Here is a 19,846-nt window from a genome sequence, read left to right as displayed (position 1 = left end):
AAAAACAAAAACAAAACAAAAAAAAAACTCAAAAGCTACCAGAAGACAAGAAATAACTAAGATGAGAGTACAACTGAAGGAGATAGAGACACAAAAAATCCTTCAAAAAATTAATAAGTCCAGGAGCTGGTTTTTTGAAAAGATCAACAAAATAGACAGACTGCTAGCCAGATAAATAAAAAAGAAAGGGGGAAGAATCAAATAGATGGAATAAAAAATGATAAAGGGGATACCATCACTGAGTCCACAGAAATACAAATTACAATCAGAGACTACTACAAATAACTCTATGCACATAAACCAGTCAACCTGGAAGAAATGGATAAATTCCTGGACACTTGCACCCTCCCAAGCCTAAACCAGGAAGAAGTTGAAACCTTGAATAGACCAATAACAAGGGCTGAAGTTGAGGCAGCAATTAATAGCCTACCAATCAAAAAAAGTCCAGGTCCAGACAGGTTCACAGCTGAATTCTACCAGATATATAAAGAGGAGCTGGCATCATTCCTTCTGAACTATTCCAAACAATCCAAAAAGAAGGAATTTTTCCCAAATCATTTTATTAGACCAGCATCATCCTGATACCAAAACCCAGCAGAGACTCAACGAAAAAAGAAAACTTCAAGCCAATATCCATGATGAACATAGATGCAAAAATCTTCAATAAAATACTGGCAAACTGATTGCAACAGCACATCGTCAAGCTTATCCATCACCGGGAAGTACGCTACATTACTGGGATGCAAGGCTGGTTCAACATACACAAGTCTATAAATGTAATCCACCACATAAACAAAACCAAAGACAAAAACCACATGATTATCTCAATAGATGCAGAGAAGACCTTTGCCAAAATTCAACAGCACTTTATGCTAAAAGCTCTCAACATACTGGGTATCAAAGGAATATATCTCAAAATAATAAAAGTTATTAATGACAAGCCTACAACAAATATCATACTGAATAGACAAAAACTGGAATCATTCCCTTTGAAATCCGGCACTAGACAAGGATACCCTCTGTCACCACTCCTATTCAACATAGTGTTGGAACTACTAGCTAGAGCAATTAGGGAAGAAAAAAAAATAAAGGTTATTCAATTAGAAAAAGAGGAAGTCATATGTTTCTATTTGCAGATGACATGATTGTATATTTAGAAGACCCTGTCATCTCAGCCAAAACTGTCCTTAAACTGATAAGCAACTTCAGCAAAGTCTCAGGATACAAAATCAATACCCAGAAATCACAAGCATTTCTATATACCAATAACAGACTAACAGAGAGCCAAATCAAAACTAAACTCCCATTCACAATTGCTACAAAGAGAATAAAATACCGAGGAATACAACTAGCAAAGGACGTAAAGGACCTCTTCAAGGAGAAATACAAACCACTGCTCAAGGAAATGAGAGGGCAGAAACAAATGGAGAAACATTCCATCCTCATGGTTAGGAAGAATCAATATTGTGAATATGGCCATGCTCCCCAAAGTAATTTGTAGATTCAACGCTATCCCCATGAAGCTACCAATGACCTTCTTCACAGAACTGGAAAAAAACAACTTAAACTTCATATGGAACCAAAAGAGAGCCTGCATAGCCAAGAGAATCCTAAGCAAAAAGAACAAAGCTGGAGGCATCACACTACCTGATTTCAAACTATACTACAAAGCTACAGTAATCAAAACAGCATGGTACTGGCACCAAATCAGAGATATAGACTAATGGAACAGAACAGAGGACTTGGAGGCAACAGCGCACATCTGCAACCATCTGATCTTTGACAAACCTGACAAAAACTAGCAATGAGGAAAGGATCCTCTTGTTTAATGAATGGTGTTGGGAAAACTGGCTAGCAGTGTGCAGAAAGCAGAAACTGGACCCCTTCTTGACACCTTACACTAAAATTAACTCCAGATGGATTAAAGGCTTAATCTGGAACCATAAAACCTAAAACCTGGAACCATAAAACCTGGAAACATAAGACCTAACACCATAAAACCCCTAGGAGAAAATGTAGGCAAAATCATTCAGGACATAGGCATAGGCAAGGAATTCATGACTAAAACACCAAAAGCATTGGCAACAAAAGCCAAAATAGACAAATGAGACCTAATTAAACTCCAGAACTTCGGGACAGCAAAAGAAACAATTGTTAGTGTGAATTGGCAACCAACGGAATGGGAAAAAATTTTTGCAATCTACCCATCTGACAAAGGGCTAATATCCAGAATCTACAAAGAACTAAAACAGATTTACAAAAAAAAAACAAACCCATTCAAAAGTGGGGAAGGGTATGAACAGACACTTTTCAAAAGAAGACATATATGAGGCCAAGAAACATATGAAAAACGCTCATCATCACTGATTATTAGAGAAATGCAAATTAAAACCACAGTGAGATACCATCTCAGGCCAGTTAGTATATTGATCGTTAAAAAATCTGGAGACAACAGATGCTGGAGAGGATGTGGAGAAACAGGAACACTTTTACACTGTTTTTGTGAGTGTTAATTAGTTCAACCATTGTGGAAGACAGTGTGGCAATTCCTCAAGGGCCTAGAAATAGAAATTCCATTTGACCCAGCAATCCTATTACTGGGTATATACCCAAAGTATTATAAATCATTCTATTATAAGGACACATGCACACGTATGTTCATAGTGGCACTGTTTACAATAGCAAAGACCTGGAACCAACCCAAATGCCCATCAACGATAGACTGGACAGGGAAAATGTGGCACATATACACCATGGAATACTATGCAGCCATAAGAAATGATGAGTTCGTGTCCTTTGTAGGGACTTGGGTGAATCTGGAAACCATCATTCTCAGCAAACTGACACAAGAACAGAAAATCAAACACCACATGTTTGCACTCATAGGCGGTTGTTGAACAATGAGAACACATGGACACAGGGAGGGGAGCCTCACACACTGGGGTCTGTTGCAGGGGGCCAAGGGAAGGACAGCAGGTGGGGAGGTCGGGGAGGGATAACATGGGGAGAAATGTCCGATATTGGTGATGGGAGAATGGGGGCAGCAAAGCACATTGCCATGTGTGTACCTATGCAACAATCCTGCATGATCTGCACATGTACCCCAGAACCTAAAGTACAATTAAAAAAAAGGACAGAAAACTAATGAGAATTTGTACAAAGTCAGTTATTTATATGATTATTTGAGATTTACATTTGATTTATATCATTTCCAACTTCCAATGTTGACACATGATTAGTCCTGTGTCATAGTTTTCAGTAGCTTAAATAATAATTCACAATTTAAATAAATAATGATATTGGTAAATTCAAACTCTTCATTTGATTGAACTCACAAACATGCTACTTTTATTTTTTGGTACCATTACCTGATCGTGCTTAATACAATATTAGGCACACAGTAAGAATTTAAATACTCATTTTATGCACTGGTTTATGTTATGACTAAGACACTTAAGTTACATATTTTTATTGAAAACAGTAAGAAATGATAGGCACATTTCTTCTGAAGGCACACATTTGCTAAAAAATTAAAAGGTTGTTCAATTTTTGAATGAGTAAAATGTTACATCAATTTAAAATGGTGGCTATCAAGGTGGTTTCATCTGTTGAGACAAACCATAATTTTAGTGTCCAGGAACCATTGACTTAAATTAAGTGTTTCTGATTGTTCTAAGGAACAGTCAATGTTTATGTATATACAATAACATTGATTATCAAAATACAATAATAGTATAATGAATTGTATTCATTCAGGTCAGTTTTCTATCATGCAGATATAACTACAATGTAGTCTTATGTATACAAGGAGAAGTGTGTGGGAGCATATTGAATGGTGTTTACCAGGAAAAACTAATTACCTATGGATGCTGTTTACGAAAAAGAGGGATATGAACATTAAAATGAGGTGATAATGATTAGTTTTTTGGAAAAGCACTGAATTCATAGCTGAAGCCCACAAATTTATTGAGTACACTTAATTCTTAGTTAACTCTTTTATCTTGGGAGTAATCAGCATATACATGGCACTTGAGTTACAAGACGTAAAGAAAACAAGAGTTAAAACTGAGCAGAGAAAGGTGGCCTAGAACCAGATCGTTTAAAATTTCAATGGGGGAGTGGGATAGGAAACAAGAGAAAGTGTTATTATGGAAACCAACAGAAGATAAAACTTGATTTGTTTGTTTCCTGCAGAATGTCTAGTGCCTAATGTGGTTCTTGACTCAGAAAATAGTGTTAAAAATTTTGTTGAATAAGTGAATTGTCTAAGTAAATTGCATGGGCCTTAAAAAACAAAGAATTTTGTTCTAATAAGATAGAGAGTAAACTATAATGGTGACCAAGCAGGATGCCATGTGTGAGAAACATTAAACAGTCACCACTGAAGATAACTTCAAAGAAACATGTTTTTTGAGAAAAGATGGAGACACTGGGAAAATAGCAAGTATTTCATATGCTTTGGAGGTGAGCGATAGGGGAGGCATATTAGCAGAGATAAGAAAGTACACAATAGGCATTAGAGATGCCCAGAGGAGGAGGTGTCATTGGTTTCTTTAGTCACTGATTTAAAAAAATGGAAAGATATGGTGAATTTAGTTTCAAAAAGTTTTTTGAATTGGAAAAATCTCTGAGCTTTGGTCCTAATGCCCATAAGGCTTGTTTCTTCTAAGTGGGTTATAGAAGATCTCAGAGAATAAATTTGATACATGGCTGGCAATTGCTTTATAGTGGCTAACTTTTTCATTCTTGAGATACATCATGTATGGAATTTCTAAAAGTAAAGATAAATCCCACTATCCTCAAAGAAGTGGTAATACATTTTATTGACAAGCAAATTAACAACCATTTCTGACATCTTAAAAGTTTATAGTGAATTTTTTAAATTACAGAATCATAGATAATCAATCCTGTCTTTATATTAACTCCCATAGCACTTGGAACTATTTTTCTATTGCTTATACTACAAAATTAATTAAAGACATTAAAGTATGAGAAAAGGTATGTTATATAATATATCCAATACAATTACATTAAAATATGTAAGCACACAGAAACTTATATATAAACACATCTGAAGAGATATACATACCTGTAAATACTGACCACATATTTTTCCTGGTTAAAAAGAACATGGTGATTTATATTTTATCATTTTGCTTAAGTAGATAATACATTATCTCCAAATAATATATACTGATTTCGGACTGAGAAAAAGCTGTATATTTAAAAATCAGGCATATATTATTATATCACCTATATTTTTAAATGTATAAAAAATAACCATATACACTAAAACACTAATGTCCTAATGATAGAAATTAACAAAAAGGCAAAACTTCCTAAGTAGCATGAGGAATGCAACTGTTGATTTACGAAAAAATTACAAGATGTCATAAGGAACAGAAGTAACTTCACAAGATAAGCAACACTTAAGCTGAGCATTTTTAAATGGTAGGTGTTTAGAAAACATTTAGTTCTGGGTGATAGAATCAGGCAAATTTTTAGTAAATCTGTATGCTTTCCTTTTTAGAAATTTAAAAACTATAGCTGACATTCCAAGGGTTCCAATGAAAAAGTAGACGATATGAAAGAACTGATAATGTAAGCAGAGAGATATAAATTCTACGAAAGAATCAAATAGAAATGCCAAAAACAAACAAACAAGAAAACTAACAGAAATGAAGAATACCTTTGATGGGCTAATTGGTAGAGCGAACACATCTCAGGAAAGACTCAGTGAACTTGAGGATATGTCAACAGAAACTTCCAAAACAGAAAAGCAAAGAGAAAACAGAATGAAAAAAAGAGAATAAAATATCCAGGAACTGTGGGACAGCTACAAAAGGTGAGAAAATAAGAAAAAAAAGAAAGGAAGTGAAGCAACGTTTGAAGCAATACTGAGAATTTCCCCAAAATTAATGTTGGATATCAAACCACAGACCTAGAAAGCTCAGGGAATATTAAAAAGAATGAACTATTCTATAGGGGAGAACTACACCTAGGCATATCTTATTCAAACTGTAAGAAGTAAAAGCTAAAGAATAAAATACCGAAAGAAGTCAGAGGGGAAAAGGGGGGAAATCATTATAAGAATGATAGCTAACTTCTCAGAAGCTATGCAAGCAAGAGGAAAGTGGAGTGACATTTTGAAGTATTGAGAGAAAATAGCATAGTAATCTAGTAAATTTTTCAGGAGAAATAATAACAGCATGGATAACAATATAGGGAAATAGAAGTAAGAATTAGTACAGAGCAGATAGAGACGATCGCCTTGCTAGAGAAAATGTAACTAGTTTTGTGTAGAGTTGTGGCATTGTTAAAAAAAAAAAAAGACAATAATATCAGATTCTCACCACTTTCATTAGTGTGAGAATTATCATCTTAAGAGAATGGAGCAACTGCAGTACACATCACGCAAAGTGGTGCTTACCTCTCTGATGTTCCTTCTCAGTTTCCATTGCCTCATCTTTCCATTGCACAAATTCTAAATACGGGCATTTCCTAAGATTCAGTACTAGGACCATTTTTTTTTTCCTGTGCTCTCTAACCTTTAAATATCACCTATATTCTTATGGTTTCAATAATGTGTAACACCCAAATCCATCTCTCTAGGCTAAATTTTTTAAGCTGTAGTCTAGCATATGAACAATATGTGGGATATTTCCTTCATAGCTCTGGCCGTCAGGTACCTCAATCAAAGTATTTCCAAACCAAATATTTTTCTTCATTTAACAGCCATATTCCCCATTAGGCATCTCAATTTTCATTGTATTGAACTTTTTTCTTTTTCCATCAACTTCTTCTTCATTCTACCTTGCTCATCACAATCTTCTTATTCTAAGACGTTATGACCTCATGCGTGGTTCACTGTAATAATCTTTTAACTGATCTCAGCACCTCTAGTGTCTCCCCCTACCCATTCTATCCCAGTATCTCCAGATTAATCTTGCTGAAAATTTGCTTTGATAATGTTACTTTTCCCATCCCAACTCACCAGTGACTCCCCATTGCTTATAGAATAATGTAGATCACTCTTTCAAACTCAGAAAATTGTTTCTTACTCATTTTAAAAATTATTCCAAAATGAATTATCTTCTCCAATGAAACTGGCCTATTCACTCCCTCCCCTACAAAGCACTTAATACTTGCACACCCTGATGGCTTCACTAATGGCATTTTTGCCCTTCATTCCACCATCTGAACTCTACAAATCTTTTAGTCTATATTTCAAAGCTCCTCGTATATGTGAAATCTTTGTTGAAACAAGGTTTTGCTAGTCCTTACTCTGTGATAGGATCTGTGCTATCATTTAAGAATGCCATGATAAGAAACGACACTTTTGGTCAGGTCACTTGTGTTCTAATAATGGGAATGAACAAAAAGGCAAAACTGTTTAAGTAGAAGGAGGGATGCTATTGTTGGTTTCTTAACAGATTCCTAGATGTCATAAGAAATAGGGATAACTTCCAAAAGAAGTGACACTTAAGCTGAGAATTTAAAGGGGTTTAGAAAACATCAGTAAAGATATTAAAGTAACTAAGTCATTTTATCATAGATTAATCCAAGGGTAGAAATAACAGCTGTTTTCAGATATTCAAATGGCGATTATGCATAAGACAATCTTGTTCTGTATTGTTAGGCTTTGGCTATATCGAGTTTGGGGTTCCTGTATGGTCAGATGTAGATATTTAGAAGGTTGTTAAATATATAGTTCTGGAGTTCAAGAGAGTGTTACTATTAACAACAATGAAGACATTCCTGATTCATTAAAAATAATTGAGGGTCTACTATGGGTCCAGTACTTTAAAACATATTGAAATGCTTTGTTTGATTTTGTCTTCCCAACAATCCTATGTGGTAGCTATTATTGTTCTCTTTTAACAAGTGAGGAAATCGAGGCATAGAGAGAGAGATTTGAGAGTAGTCCTCCGTGGTAGGTGACACATGATGTAAGTGAGATTGCTTAAGCTAACTGGGTAAATTCACAGCATTATCGAATAGAAGTTTTTTCAGTAGTAAAAATATTCTATAATCTGCCTTGTCCTATGCAGTAGTCACTAGTTATATGTTGGTATTGAGCATTTAAAATATAACCAGTGTGACTGAGGAGTTTAATAGATAATTATATTTATTTTAGTTAATAAAATTTAAATTTAAATAGATGTTTGTGGCTAGTGACTACTGGCCAAGGCAGGTGGAGTAGGAGGAGATAGTGTTGTGTTAGAGCCTGGAGGATGTTGAACTGCTAAGAGATGGGTAGGGGACTAAATCATTTGAAGGATGTCTTTGGCCACCTCAAATTAAAGTGACTTACTGATCTGCAAACCTTTTCACCCATCTGCCTTCCACTTTGTTCATTTTGGACATAACACATGCTGCTTGTTCCACAGTTAATCACAACATAATCATTAGCAAATATAATGCAGAAAATTTAAAATTTGAACCATGTTCAGTGCATAATATACTGTTAGTAATCTAAGAATCATTTCTATTTGATTGATTTGTTTTTGGTTAGAATCTGTTTGCAATCAGCTTTTGGAAGCAATTTAGCTTTTATATATTGACAATTTGGGTCCAAGAATCTCAAAAAGTACAGAAATTGTATTCAAGGTAAATAACAGTAGTGGAGTACAGACAGCTATATATGCTCTTAAAATTTTTTTAAATGTAAATCTTTAAGTAACATGTCAAAATTTTTCAATATTATGAATACTAATATGACACATTTTGGAAGACTATATTAATTACAGTAAGAATCATTATTTAATAAACACAAAATTGCAATTTTTTTGAGGCAGTATTTTTTACCCCTTGGTATTTTGTTATTGCTACCCTGCAGTGATTTATGAAAACAATCATATTCTTCATCACTTTGTTGGAATTTCTATCTTGCAATTAACAAAAGGCAAAGAGCCCTGTTTTGAATTTTTTTCCACAGAGTTCCAGAAATTAAACTTATATTCACAGCACCAACTTATGCAGGTCAGGGAAACAATCTAGGTTTTATGATGATTTACTGTTAGAAAAAAAAGAAACTATTGCTGTTTCCCTGAGTTTAAAGCCTCAAAACTGAAAACTAAACCCACAAATTGTTTGCTAGGATTAAACTGTGACAAGAGAAGAGCTGCAGCAGTGTGACAGAATTACTGCAAACACTCTTACCCTACCATGTAAGAGTGACAGTGCCCAACTATTGTGTGTTGAAGAGAACAAATTGTTCTTATTGTAATCGAACACAATTTTAGACCAACTCTATTTATATGCGCTCTTTATTTGTGGGTAGTCTGTACTGATTGGAAGATTTAAACACTTTACAAATATGTTTTTGTGAAGCCTAATGATAAGCTTCAACATAATGATAGACTCTTAAGAAAAATTATATTCAACTTGGATGGCAAATTAGATTTTTCTGTCTATGCCTTCTCAACATTGATTACTCCAGTGGGAAGAAAATTAATCTGAAGTTTTTGTTTATATTACAAATATATGACCAATTGTGCAAATTTAGATATTTGACCACATTTATTCATTTTAAGTTATTTGGAATCATATAATCATTACCCAAGTTTCAAAGAGATAACAATTATAAAGACATCTGATCTGAAAATGAGAACATCTTAACCCTAGTCTTGGTTTTGCCATAAACTGGATATGCAAACATAGCTAATAATCCAAATATTTCTGGAAATCAATCTTATTCTAAAATCAGGGGGTTGGACTACTGGATAATTTTTTGGGTGTTTTCTGGCACTCTGAGTGTATCAGAGATTATATTTAGTAATCATTAATACAGAAAATTCAACTTGGTGAAATGTACCAGGAGGCTTTTCCAGAGGTAATATATTTTTTTATTTATTTTATTGCATTTTAGGTTTTGGGGTATATGTGAAGAATATGCAAGATTGTTGCATAGGTACACGTGTGGCAGTGTGATTTGCTGCCTTCCTCCCCATTACCTACATCTGGCATCTCTCCTCTTGCTATCTCTCCCCAACTCCCCACCCCCCACCGTCCCTCCCCTATTTCCCCCCAACAGACCCCAATGTGTAGTGCTCCCCTCCCTGTGTCCATGTGTTCTCATTGTTCAACACCCGCTTATGAGTGAGAACNAGTAGGGCATTGTGCAAAAGTAATTGGAGACAAAATTAAAGAAAGCATTATATTCCCTGATTTGAGTCAGGTTCAAATTTTGGACATGCGGCTTTAGCACATTTTTTGGATTCTGTGAATTATACGAGTTTCTAGCTAATGATTCCATTTTATTTTTTTAAAGTTTGGGCTAGATTTCTGTTGCTAGCTTTTTTGACTCAATCTGAAGTATTTAGTGGGTATACGTTATTTTATGTCTAGTGTCAATTTTAGTTCAGATAATAATCACCCTTACTCCAACAGAAGTGGATCTGTAATGCCAAATAGTTTGAGAATGTTTATTTACTGAATTTTTGAAACTGTTTTTCTCTGTGTTTGCAAAGTTGTGAGGTTGGCCTAGAAGCTGCCTATGATTATTCTCCCTTCTGTACAGGCAAGAGAGATTCCTAAGACCATTTAAGGTGTTAGTTCCAGTTATCTTTAAGACAAGATCTTCCAGTGACCTCATTACACCTTGCTTAAGGTACTTTAAGTTAGGTTTCTGTTATAGCAATCAAATGAATCCTTAACAAATGGAGCCTTCTGACTTATAACATAAAAATTTGCCCAAACATCTTGAAAGGACAGAGTTAATATAGCATATGTATTACAAGAAACAGCTCCTTTGTACTTAAGAATAGTCAGCTTCAATATGTGAGAAAAAAATATGGCAGACTTTCTTTTAATTTTAATCAACTAAAAATATGACACTGATATTTAATCCAGAACTGAAGACAATACCTTTTTAAAAGTTTAAAAAGCTCGGTAAATATTAAAAAAGTTCTCATGCTATTAGATTCCTAATACACACAAAATATGAATCTACTAAGTTCATTCCAGTTGTAAAAGGTTTGAGCAACAAAGAAATAGTGTTCAACATAAAAGTTCTTTGTCACTTCCCAGTAATTCTTGCTTTTCCTTAAGGAAGAAATCAGTGCTAATAGTTTGAGATATATTATTCTAGTTATTTATATATAATCATTTGTATCTCAAGAAATGTTCATGTATTACTATATATTTAAACATAATATGCATCATATATTATATATTTATTCTCAGAAGCAGGCTTTACATTAGTATGTGTGGTTATGTGGTGGCAGTCAGATGGGTGTAAACATTCTCAAATCATCAAAAAAAAAAAAAAAAAAAAAAGATATATTACATAAGTTGCGTGATTACAGAAATTTTAGCTAAAATTGAAAGTTAAAAACAGAAATTAGGAATAGAAATACCATTGTCTCATCCATTTAAAAAAGAGAAAGAATAAAGAACTTTGGCATTCTTAAAGAAAACCAAACGTGAAGTGGAATACGTGATAGCAATACTGCGCAGAAGACTGTTGCTACACTGCCACTTAGTGGTGACCATGTGAAACTTAGTTGAGTGAAGATGAGTCAGTCCATTAATGAATTACTGGTAGCTCTTACTTGAGAGAATAGGTTAATTCTAGCGGTGTGCCATAAATTAAAGTAAGATCAAGAGGACATTATCTTACCAGTGTCTGAGTTATAAAACCAAAGATATACACTCAGGGAAAGTGTCTTGGCAGGTGGACATAAAATGACAGTTAAGAATGAAACTTAATTTAAGTATTTTTAAAGGAAAATAAGTGTTAAAGCAACAAAATAAACATCTTCTACTCAAAAGTCACAGAATTAAAATAGTGAAGCTAACATGCAATATTCAGTTGTAATTTCTACCTCAAAATATTTATTTTCAACATGCAGACAATAATCTATGAAATAAAGATAGCTAAAAAATTTTTTTGCCAGAGTTTTCAACTAGTTTCGTATCACCTTAACACTGTTTATACATATAAAATATTTACATTGATTTATTGCACATTTTAAGACTTGAAGCTTACTAGTATATCTGTAGTGTACATCTACTAATTTTTGTTTGCATATACCCATTCACCCTCTCTCATTACCTGGAAGTCATGATACTCAATATAGAAATTATAGAACCTCCTAAAAACATTAGCCAAAGTGATTGACCCAAAATATGAAGATATGAAAGAAGTCAGAATATTAAGTATAATTATATTAGTCCGTTCTCATATTACTATAAAGAATTACCTGAGACTGGGTAATTTATAAAGAAAAGAAGCTTAATTGTTCATGGTTCTGCAGGTTGTATAGTAAGCATGGCTAGGGAGGCCACAGAAAACTTATAATCATGGTGGAAGGCAAAAGGGAGGCCAGCAAGTCCTACGAGGCTGGAGCAAGAGGAACAGAGAGCAAAGGGGGAAGTGCTACACACTTTTAAACAACCAGATCTCATAAAAACTCAGTCACTATCATGAGAAGAGCAAGGGAAAAATCCACCCCTATGATCTAATCACCTCCTACCAGGTCCCTCCCCCAACATTGGGAATTCCAATTTGACATGAGATTTGGGTGGGGACACAGAGCCAAATCATATCAGTAATTTACTGAGATATTTGGACATTGCACCTAAGATGTTAAAATATAATAGAAAAAATAAATAGATTGATTAAAATGCTTATAATAAAAAGAAAAGAAAGGGCCCCTTTTTTGTCTGGCCACAAAGCTTCGAAAACAAGAGCCTCAGCTTGGCAGCAGATTTGTCTGCTACTCTGTGGGAAAAATGTANCAATTTGATAATTTTTAGATTATTTCATTCCTGGTAAAGTTACTATTTGTTTCTTATCTCTACTTCTGTTGTGGAGAATGAAATTCACTTCTGCCTTTTTATTCTATGTGATTTTTTTTTAATTTTCTGATGTGTCACAACAATATTAAAAATATTAGGCACTCCCTACTTTAGAGATAATATCTCAAGTATATTCTGGGCACAAATAGCAATGCTGCCATTAATAATATATTTTTGCATATGGAGTAATGAGAGTTGAAGTGTAATAGGAAAATGGCCATACATAGTTCTGAAGTAAATGCTTAATCACTGCTTAACATCTATTTGTTTTGAGTTTACAACCTTGCTATGTGTCTCCATGCAATACTGTCACTACTTTCAGATAATGAATAAGGTCTCATACACAAAGGAATTTTGAAATGGGGGAGGTAAACACATGAATTAAAAATGACCAGTAGTAAAAGAGTATAAATTTACATTAAGGGTTCTAAGTTCTTTGCATTGTTTAGGACTTAGACACATTCAAAGGAATTATTTTAAACAGCTTCAAAAAATCATAACAAAATTTAGAAAATATTTTGAAATTAATAAAAATTAACCATTTACAATGATGAGATATGGTTAAAGTCATGCTAGGAGGTAAATATATGGCCTTTAATTCATATATTAGAAAAGAAAAAAGACCAGAATTTAATAATCTAAATAGTCATCTTAATAATTTGGAAAATAGAATAGTTAAGCCAAAATCCAGTAAAAACAAGAATTATTTTTATTTTATAATTTTTATTAACAATAAAAATTAAGATCAGAAACTACTGACCTACAAAACATACCTTAAGGAGTTTAAAAATTCAGAAGTTTATTTCTTTAAAAATAATTAATAATTACCTCTAATGAAAGTAATTATCAAGATAAATAAAGAAAAAATGACAATTTTAGAAATGGGACTGGTCATGCAGACTTTAAAAGCATGAGAGGATAATATTAACAATATTGGAAATAAATTTAAACATTCAAGCAAAATGGATAAATGCCTAGAAAATTATACTATACATGACTGACACAAGCACACAGAATATCTAAGTAGTTACGTATATATAGTAAAACAAACAATTCTGTAATTTGAAGTTTTCTACCAACAAAACTCCATGCTTAGGTGATTTCACCCATCATTTATTACAGAGCATTAAGGCAAAAAAATGACACGATTATTAACCTAAACATTTTACAAGAATAGAAAAAAATGGAGGACTTACTTACTAATTAAAGTATGATGCTAAAATCTGCCAAAGACATTACAAGAAAACAAAATAACATGCAAATATCCTTTAGGAACATGAAAGCAATACTCCAGCATACGTTAGCAAGCCAAATTAAGTGATATATGAAAATGTTAATATATCATAATCAAGTTAAGTTTATAATAGAAATGAAAAGTTGGTTTAACATTAGAAAATTAATGTAAGTAATTGTGTGAGAGTAAGAAAAAAATGTGAGAATCTCAATAGATACAGAAAATTTATGGGATGCAATTCAATACTCATTCATGAACCAAATACTTAACACCTAGAATTTCAACGGCAATTTATTAACATTTCTAAAAGTTTATTCAAAAAACTTCAATATTTTTAATCATAAAATATCAAAGCTTTTTGCGGAGTTAGCATAAGGCAAAGAAGCAAACTATAAACTCTTCTATTAAACATCGTACTTCTCCTTTCTCACAATATTACAATGGCTAAAAAACCATGAAGTACGATGTTTAATAGAATTAATTAAAATTAATTAATTTAATTAATTTGATTGATTAAATTCTATTAAAATGTACAAACAATGCCTGCAACTCAATAAGAAATAGACAAACTGTCCAAATTAATAAATAATAATCAAAAAACATCAGCAGTCACTCCACAAAAGTAGATAGCCAAATAATAAATATTAAAAGTATATTATTTCAATATTTATCAGGAATATGTCACAATTAGATACCACTGCAAAATTATTATAATGGTTAAAATTAAAAATGCAATAGTGCTAGATTAGTGTTCTCATGTATTTTTGGTCTTTCTTGTGTTTTTAAGTTACTTTTAATTGGTACATGATAATTTTCCATAAGATAAAATATGATTTATTGATAGCTGTATGCAATGTGTCATGATCAAGTTAGGGTAATTAGCATATACATTACCTCAAACATTTATTACTTCTTTGTTTTGAGAACATTCAAAATCCTCTTTTCTAGCTATTAAAAAATACAGAACAAATTATTGTTAATTAGAGTCACTCCACTTGTCAATGTTTGCTTTTGTTGCAATTGCTATTTGTGTCTTTGTCATGAAATCTTTTCCTGTTCCTACATCCAGGATGGTATTGCCTAGGTTGTCTTCCAGGGTTTTTATGGTTTTGGGTTTTACATTTATGTGTTTAATTCATCTTGAGCTGATCTTTGTGTATGGTTTAAGAAAGGGCCTAGCTTCAATATTCTGCATATAGCTAGCCACTTCTTCCAGCAGCATTTATTGAATAGAGAATCTTTTCACCATTGCTTGTTTTAGGGATTTGATTAAACTTAACAGCTTTGGCATAGCAAAATAAACTATCAACAGAATAAAAGACAGTCTACAGAATGGGAGAAATTATTTGCAAACTGTGCATTTGACAAAGGTCCAATATCCAACATCTATAAGGAATTTAAACAAATTTATAAGAGAAAAGCAAACAACCACATTAAAAAGTGGGCAAAGGACATGAACAGACACTTTTCAAAAGAAGACATACATGCAGCCAACAAGCATATGAAAAAAGCTCAATATCGTTGATTATTACAGAAATGCAAATCCAAACCACAATGAGATGCCATCTAACACCAGTCAGAATGGCCATTATTAAAAGTCAAATAATAACAGATTCTGTTGAGGTTTTGGAGAAAAAGGATCACTTATACAATGTTGGTGGAAGTGTAAATTAGTTCAGCCACTGTGGAAAGCAGTATGGCAATTCCTCAAAGAGCTAAAACCAAAACTACTATTTGACTTAGCAATCCCACTGCTGAGTATATACCCCAAGAAATATAAATTCTTCTACCATAAAGACACTTGCGCATGAATGTTCACTGCAGCACTATTCACAGTAGCAAAGACATGAAATCAACTTAAGTGCCTATCAATTACACATTAGATAAAGAAAACATGGCACATATACACCATGGAATGCTATGCAGCCTAAAGAGAACAAGATCATGTCTTTTGTGGGAACATGAATAGAGCTAGAGGCTACTATACTTAGCAAACCAACACAGGAACAGAAAACGAAATACTGAATGTTTTCACTTATAAATGGGAGCTAAATAATAAGAACTTATGAACACAAATAAGGAAACAACAAACAATGCGGTCTACTTTAAATGGGAGGGTGGGAAGAGGGAGAGGAGCAGAAAAAAATAACTATCTGGTACTGGGCTTATTATTTGGGCAATGAAATAATATGTACAATAAACTCCTGTAACTTGTGTTTACCTATGTAGCAAAACTTGACATGTACGTGTAAACATAAAAGTTAAAAAATGAAAAAAAATATTATAGTCACCCGACAGTGCTCTAGAACACTAGAATGTATTCCTTTTACCTAGTTGTAATTTCCTATTTATTAAACAGCCTGTCTCTACCACACCGTTCTCTACTCTTCCCAGTCTCTAGTCACCACTGTTTTATTCTCTATTTTTGTAAGATCAACTTATTTAACTTCCACATATGAGTGAAAACGTGGTATTTATCTTTCTGTGCCTGGCTTACTTCACTTAATATTGTCCTCCAGGCACATCTATTTTGCCAAAAATTGGAGGGTTTCATTGTTTATGGCTGAATAGTATTCCACAGTGTATATATACACATTTTGTTTAATTTGTTAATCTGTTGATGAACACTTAGTTTGATTACATATCTTGACTATTGGGAATAGTGCTACAATAAACATGACAGTATAAATATCTCTCTGACATACTAATTTCCTCTCTTTGGATATACACACAGCAGTGGGATTGATGGATACTATGGTAGTACTTTTTTTAGTTTTTCAGGAACCTACATACATATTTCCAAAAGGGCTGTATTAATTTACATTACCATTAATGGCATACAAAAGTTCCTTTTTCACCACATCCTTGCCAACACTTTTTTTTTTTTTTTTGTCTTTTTTATAATAGCCATTCCAATTAGGGTGAGATCAATCTTACTGCGGTTTTGATTTGCATTTCCCTGATGATTAGTGATGCTGAGCATTTTTCAAATATTTCTTTGTCATTTTCAGATCTTCCTTTAATAAATGTGTATTTCGATCATTTACTCATTGTAGAATCAAATTTTTATTATATTAATATTGTTTCAGTTCCTTTGGTATTCTGGATATTAATTTTATTTCAGATGAAGAGTTTGTAAATGTTTTCTCCCATTCTTTATGTTGTCTCTACACTCTGCTGTTTCCTTTGCTGTGCAAAAGCTTTTTAGTCTTACATAATATTATTTGTCTATTTTTACATTTGTTGTCTGTGGTTTTGAAGTCTTATCTGTCAAATCTTTGCTCAGACCAATGTCTTGAAGCATTTCTTCTATGTTTTCTTCTAGTACTCTCAAAAACTTGGGTCTTACATTCAGGTATTTAATCCATTGTGAGTTCATTTTTGTATATGTTAAGAGAAAGGGGTGCAGTTTCAATCTTTTGCATATGGATATCTAGTTTTTCCAGGAGTTTTTATTAAAGAGAGTGTTCTTTTCTCAGTGTATGTTCTTGGTGTCCTTGTTGAAAATCAGATGGTTGCAAATATGTGGATTTATTTCTGGGTTTTCTATTATCTTCCATTGGTGTATGTGTCTATTTTTAATGACAGTACCATTCTGTTTGGTTAATATAGCTTTATAGAATATTTTGAAATTAGGTAATGTGGTGCATCTAGCTTTGTTCTGTTTGCTCAGGAAGGCATTGGGTTTCAGGTTTTTGTGATTCTATGGAAATTATATGGTTGCTTTTTCTTCTGAAGAACATCATTGGGGTTTTGATAGACATTGCAATGAATTTGTAGGTCACTTTGGGTATTATGATGATTTTAACAATATTAATTCTTCCAATTCATGAATGTGAGATTCCTTTTATTTTTCCTCTTCAATTTATTTCATGAGAATCATATAATTTTCATTGTATAGATCTTTCATATTATTGGTTAAATTTATTCCTAGATAGGTTATTATTTTTAGTTGGCTATTTTAAATATAATTATTTTCTTTCTTTATTTATTTTTCAGCTATTTCTTTATGGGTGTATAAAAATTTTACCAATTTTTGTATGCTCATTTTGTGTCTAGAAACTTTACTGATTCTGTTTATCATTTCTAAGAGGGTTTTGCTGGAGTCTTTAGGTTTTTCTCTTTGCAAGATCATGTCATCTGCAAATAAGGACTTTAAAAGTTATTACACTTATGTGTATATGAGTTTATTTATTTATATCATTAATTGTGCATACATCATGGTTATACATATTTATGGGGTACATGTTAAATTATGATGCAAGCATGCAATGTGTAGTGATCAAATCACAGTAATTGGGATAACCATCACCTCAAGCATCTATCATTTCTTTGTGCTACAAACATTCCAATTCCACTCATTTAGTTATTTTGAAATATACAATAAATTATCTTTAACTATAGTCACCCTATCGTGCTACCACACACTAGATCTTATTCCCACTATCTAACTGTATTTTTGTATCAATTAACAATTATCTCCTTATGCCTCCTCCCCATTACTTTTATCAGTCTCTGGAAACTATCATTCTATTCTCTATCTCTATTAGCTCAATATTTTTTAGTTGCCACATATGAAAGAGAACATGGAATATTTGTATTTCTGTGCCTGGCTTACCTCGTGTCACATAATGTCCTCCAATTTCATTCATGTTGTTGCAAATGACAGAACTTTATTCATTTAGAGGGCTGAATAACATTCCATTGTGTATATATGTCACATTTTCTTTATTCATTCATTTGTTGATGGACACTTAGATTGATTACATATCTTGGCTATTGTGAATAGTGCTGTAATAAACATGAGAGTACATATATCTCTTTAATATACTGATTTTCTTTTAAAAAATATATATAAATATACCCAGCAGTGGGAGTGTTGGATGATATAGTAGCTCTATTTTTAGTTATTTGAGGTACCTCCATACTCTTCTTTATTGTGGCTTTACTAATCAATATTCTCACCAACAATATGTGAGCTGCTTCTTTCTCTGTATTTTCTGAAGCACATTTTTTTTAATATTTTTGATAAAAGCCATTTAGCTAGAGTCAGATGATATCTAATTGTACTTTCAATTTTCATTTATCTGATGATTAGTGATGTTGAGAATATTTTCATATACTGTTGGTCATTCATATGTCTTCTTTTGAGAAATGAATATTGATACATTTTGCCCACTTTTGAATTGGATTACTTATTTTTTTTTCCTATTGAGTTGTTGAGCTATTTATATATTTGGTTATTAACTTCTTGTCAGATTGGTAGCTCACAAATATTTTCTTTCATTTAGCGGGTTGTTCCTTTTTACTTTGTTGATTGTTTTCTTTGTTGTGTAGATGCCTTTTAGCTTGATGATATTTCATTTGTCCATTTTTGTTCAGGTAGCCTGTACTTTTTGAGGTGCTATTCAAAAATTTTGCTCATCCCAATGTCTGGGAGAATTTTTTAAATGTCTTCTTCTAGTAGTCTCATAGTTTCTCATTTTTTATTTAAGTCTATAATCCATTTTGATTTGTTGTGTGTATGGCAAGAGACAGATGTCTAGTTACATTTTTCTACAAAGAAATATCCCACTTTTGCGCCTGGCACGGTGGCTCACGCCTGTAATCCCAGCCCTTTGGGAGGCCGAGGCGGGTGGATCACGAGGTCAAGAGATCAAGACCATCCTGGTCAACATGGTGAAACCCCGACTCTACTAAAAATACAAAAAAATTAGCTGGGCATGGTGGCATGTGCCTGTAATCCCAGCTACTCAGGAGGCTGAGGCAGGAGAATTGCATGAACACAGGAGGCGGAGGTTGCCGTGA

General features: G+C 33.0%; 1 long non-coding RNA gene across 1 annotated transcript in view; it reads right to left on the bottom strand.

The window, feature by feature from the left end:
- Nucleotides 1-13,985, bottom strand: part of LOC108291801 — a 15,960-nt gene extending 1,975 nt beyond the window's left edge. Inside the window, exon 1 of the long non-coding RNA XR_001820051.2 lies at nucleotides 13,974-13,985. This is a non-coding gene — a long non-coding RNA (uncharacterized LOC108291801). The remainder of the gene's footprint in view (nucleotides 1-13,973) is intronic.
- Nucleotides 13,986-19,846: the final 5,861 nt, after the last annotated feature.

The sequence above is a fragment of the Cebus imitator genome, unplaced genomic scaffold (genome assembly GCF_001604975.1).
Source record: "Cebus imitator isolate Cc_AM_T3 unplaced genomic scaffold, Cebus_imitator-1.0 Scaffold468, whole genome shotgun sequence".
NCBI classification, from domain to species: domain Eukaryota; kingdom Metazoa; phylum Chordata; class Mammalia; order Primates; family Cebidae; genus Cebus; species Cebus imitator.
This window is presented reverse-complemented; position numbering and strand designations above follow the sequence as displayed.